The sequence below is a fragment of the Tachyglossus aculeatus genome, chromosome 5 (genome assembly GCF_015852505.1).
Source record: "Tachyglossus aculeatus isolate mTacAcu1 chromosome 5, mTacAcu1.pri, whole genome shotgun sequence".
Classification (NCBI taxonomy): Eukaryota; Metazoa; Chordata; class Mammalia; order Monotremata; family Tachyglossidae; genus Tachyglossus; species Tachyglossus aculeatus.
In genome coordinates, this window is record NC_052070.1 from 11,645,609 (window position 1) to 11,650,390 (window position 4,782).

Below are 4,782 nucleotides of genomic sequence, written 5' to 3' on the forward strand. Positions count from 1 at the left end.
CAAAGCTCCCCTGTGCTGTGCAGCAGTGTCACGGGGGAGAGTCGAGGGCCGAGACTTAAGTTTCCTGCACGGGAGGAGGCAATGGTCAACCACTTCCAGATATTTACCAAGAAAACTTTATGGCTACACTGCCAGAATGATTGCAGATGGAGGCGGGGCATTTTGAGAGAGATGTGTCCATGGTCTCGCTATGGTTGAAGATGGCTCGATTGCCTAAGGCAAGATAAGAAGGCTTGATAGGAGCCCTTGGTAAACTTGGATCTAGGGGAAAGGGGATAATCCTGGCTATCAGGGGACCTGAATTCTAATCCTGCCTTTGCCAGTTCGCTGCTCTATTTTGGGCTAAGTCATTTAACTTCTGTGTGCCTCGGTTTCCTCATCTGTAAAATGGGGATTCAATGCCTGTTCTCCCCACTAATAAATAATGGTGGTATTTGTTAAGAACTTACTACATGCAAAGCACTGTTCTAAGCGCTGAGGGGGATACGAGTTGATCAGGTTGTCCCACTTGGGGCTCACAGTCTTAATCCCCATTTTACAGATGAGGTAACTGAGGCACAGAGAAGTTAAGTGGCTTGCCCAAACTCACACAGCTGACAAGTGGTGGACCCGGGATTCGAACCCATGACCTCTGACTCTCAAGCCCGTGCTATTTCCACTGAGCCACACTGCTGTGGGGCCCATGTGGGAAAGGGTCTGTGACTGATCCTATTAACTTGTCTCTATTCCAGTGACTAGAACAGTCTGCTAGTTCTGTTGTGCTGCACTCTCCCAATCACTTGGTACAGTGTTCTGCACATAGTAGGTGCTTAATAAATACCACTGATTGATTGATAGTAAGTGCTTGAGACATAGCAATAATAACAATTTCATTTATCAATCCACATCCTTGCAAGTGTTCAATCAAAATTAGCTCAAGGAGCATAGTATGAAAGTATTAATATGGCTACCACACCAGACTTTTGGTATTTGTTAACCGCTATTGTGCCAGGCCCCATACTAAGCACTGGTGTAGTTAACAAGCTAATCAGGTTGGACTTAATCCAAGTCCATGGGACTCTTAGTCTTAATTCTCTCTTTATTCATTCAATCGTATTTATTGAGCGCTTACTGTGTGCAAAACACTGTACTAAGCACTAGGAAAGTACAAATCCGCAACATATAGAAACAGTCCCTACCCAACAATGGGCTCACAGTCTAGAAGAAGAATAATAATGATGGTGTTTGTTAAGCACTTACTATCTGCCAAGCACTGTTCTAAGCACTGGGGTAGATACATAGTAATCAGGTTGTCCCTCATGGGACTCACATTCTTAATCCCCATTTTACAGTTGAGGTAACTGAGGCCCAGAGAAGTTAAGTGACTTGCCCCAAGTCACACAGCTGGTAAGCGGCAGAGCCGGGATGAGAATCCACGACTTCTGACTCTCAAGCCCTTGCTCTTTCCACTAAGCCACGCTTTACAGGTGAGATAACTGAGGCCCAGAGAATAATAATAATGGCATTTGTTGAGCATTTACTATGTGCCAAGCACTGTTCTAAGCACTGGGGCACACACAAAGGCAATAAGGTTGTCCCACGTGGGGTTCACAGTCTTAATCCCCATTTTACAGATGAGGCAACTGAGGCACAGAGAAGTTAAGCAACTTGCCCAAAGTCACACAGCTGATACATGGCAAAGCCGGGATTAGAACCCACGTCCTCTGACTCATAACCCCTTGTTCTTTCCTCTAAGCTACGAGAAGTGAAGTGACTTGCCCAATGTAACAAAGCAGACAAGTGGTGGAGCTGTGATTCAGGCTCTTCCAACTCTCAGGCCACTGTGCTATCCACTAGGCCACATTTAGCCTAAAATCGGACCTCCAGGGATTCCTCATGCACTTAATCAATCAGTCAATCAATCAATCGTATTTATTGAGTGCTTACTGTGTGCAGAGCACTGTACTAAGTGCTTGGGAAGTACAATTGGCAACTTAACCTTTGCCACATCTGCTGGGAAAGAGAAGGTAGTTTCAAGCTGGCAATTGGCATCTCCAAGTTGCCCAGACATGAAAGGAAGAAGTTGTCACCCCACAGGAAAACACTGCTACCCGCCTCTTTACCCACCTGTTGCTGGGACTTAGAGAACCTGAAGGACGCTTCACTGCAAGCCTGATTCAGATACACGCTCTCTTTTATTATGCATTAAAATGACAATGATGTGCCAAGCATCAATGTCACTGAATTTAAAAAAACGACTCCTCATCCCGTCTCTTTATGTAGCACTTCTCGCAAATCACCTCAATGATTTGACAAGAAATGATCAGGGGTCCCAAAATAAACTCATTTCACATCGCAGCGGCGTAACGTTTTTAGTCCCTCGCTCAGCATTCGCGATTCCAGCAGAGAAATCACACGCCTCTCAGTGACTGATGAACTCTTCCAAGCAGTAATCAGAGGTGAAGGGCAGCATGGCCTAGTGGATAGAGCAAGGGCCTGAGAGGCAGAAGGACCTGGGTTCTAATCCTGGATTTTCCACTTGTCTGCTGGATGACCTTGGGCAATTCACTTCACTTCTCTGTGCCTCAGTTCCCTCATGTGTAAAATGGAGATTAAGACTGTGAGCCCTAAGTGGGACAGGGACTGCGCCCATCCCGATTATCCCATATCTAGTCCAGCACTTAGAATAGTGCCTGGCACATAGTAAACGGTCAACAAATACCACAGGTATTAATTAGTATTATTTAGTTACCTATGCTGATCTATCCATCGCTTTCCGTGCTGTAGTTCGTTAGGTTTTACTGACTCCATTTAAATCAGGTAAATCCTTATACCCTTTAAAGAAACTTATGGATGTGCTTAGGGAGAATTATCATCCATGTTGGGCAAACCCAAAAAGTGCAAATAGATATATACTAAAAATATAAACTCCCCCACTAGATTGTAAGACTGAGAATATGTCGACCAACTTTATTGTACTGTACCATACCAATCAATCAATCAATCGTATTTATTGAGCGCTTACTGTGTGCAGAGCATTGTACTAAGCGCTTGGGAAGTACAAGTTGGCAACCTATAGAAACAGTCCCTACCCAGCAGTGGGCTCACAGTCTAGAAGGGGGAGACAGAGAACAAAACAAAACATATTAACAAAATAAAATAGATAGAATAGATATGTACAAGTAAAATAAATAGAGTAATAGATATGTACAAACATATATACATACGTACAGGTGCTGTGGGGAAGGGAAGGAGGTAAGGCGGAGGGATGGAGAGGGGGAGAGGGGGAGCGGCAGGGGGAGACGAGGGAGAGAGCTCAAGCTTTTAGCTTCTGCATGCAGTAAGCACAATTGATTAATCATATCTTGACCATAGTCATGGGAAAATAATACTTTAGTGCTATATTAGCATCCTCTCAGGGTCACACTTGGAGAGTTTCCAGTCCTCTACCAGTCTTGGCTACAGGAGGGAGAGTCAAGCAGAGGCCTACCCATTCCATTCCTAGCTTTCCCAGTGGCTAGCGAGTGGCAGGCAATCTGCTACAAGTCAAAACTCACCCGTGATGGGCAGCAGCGGCAGGGGAGAGAGTCGAGGGCAGAGACTCAAGTTTGCTGCGCAGAAGGGGGCAATGGTAAACCACTTCCATATTTTTACAGAGAAAACTCTCTGGATCCACTACCAGAACGATTGCATATGGAGAGTGGAGTGTTCTGGGAGAGATGTGTCCGTGGTGTCGCTACGGGTCGGAAACAACTCGATGGCATAAGACAAGACAAGCTATATTAGCCTCAACATTGCATTTGCAATTCTGAATTTTGCAATCTCTACTCACAGCCCTCATTATCTAAATGACATAAGAATAGTTTTATTTCAGAGACTTGAATAGCAGAACACTCATCACTGATGGCATCAGGACACTTTCGAAAGCCAACAACTATTTCTGATCATTTACTGTAACACGTCTAGGTAACTACGTATCAAATATAGTGAAGAACTATGATGTCCCGTTAATATTATGTAAACTGTTTTCTCTTATTTAACCCTGCATTATTATTGTTAACAGTAATAATAATTGTGGTATTTGTTAAGCACTTACTATTTGCCACTATGGATCCACTACCAGAAATTGCAGATGGAATTGGGGTGTTCTGGGAGAGCTGTGTCCATGGTGTCGCTAACAGTCAAAGATGACCCAACGGCATAAGACAAGACTGTGTGTGGAGCACTGTACTAAGCGCTTGGGGGTGTTACAATACACAACAGTGACATTCCCTGCCCACAGCAAGCTCACAGTCTATAAAGTACAACCTTATAGAGTTGATAGACATGTTCCCTGCTCACAGTGAGCTAATCCTCTTCTAAATCCAAGAGTGGGGTGAAATAGCTATGTTATTCCGCCTTTGCAAAAAGCTAATGAAATCACCCGCACTTTGGCAAACCTCTGGGGTCATGGCCTTCATTGAGAGATGCTTTCCAGAGTGTGTTTTTCTCCCTGAGATTTAATAAACCAACTCGGGTGAGGCCTAAAGGTAACATACATACTTTTGTTGTTAGAGTCTAACCTCCTTCTGTGTAGGGAATACGCCCCTGTTTGTTTTCTTACCATTATCATTATTAGATATTATATATTATTATATTATTATCATAATATATTAGAGAAGCAGCGTGGCTTAGTGTAAAGAGCCCGGGCTTGGGAGTCAGAGGTTCTGGGTTCTAATTCTGGCTCTGCCACTAATCAGCTGTGTGACTTTGAGCACTTAATTTAACTTCTCTGTGCCTCAGTTACCTCATCAGTAAAATGGG

The 4,782-nt window shown here is 44.0% G+C and overlaps 1 non-coding gene across 1 annotated transcript; it reads left to right on the forward strand.

The window, feature by feature from the left end:
- Positions 1-3,388: 3,388 nt before the first annotated feature.
- On the forward strand, positions 3,389-3,526 carry LOC119929091. The gene has a single exon (XR_005451232.1). It is a non-coding gene; the product is annotated as a small nucleolar RNA SNORA7 (small nucleolar RNA).
- Positions 3,527-4,782: the final 1,256 nt, after the last annotated feature.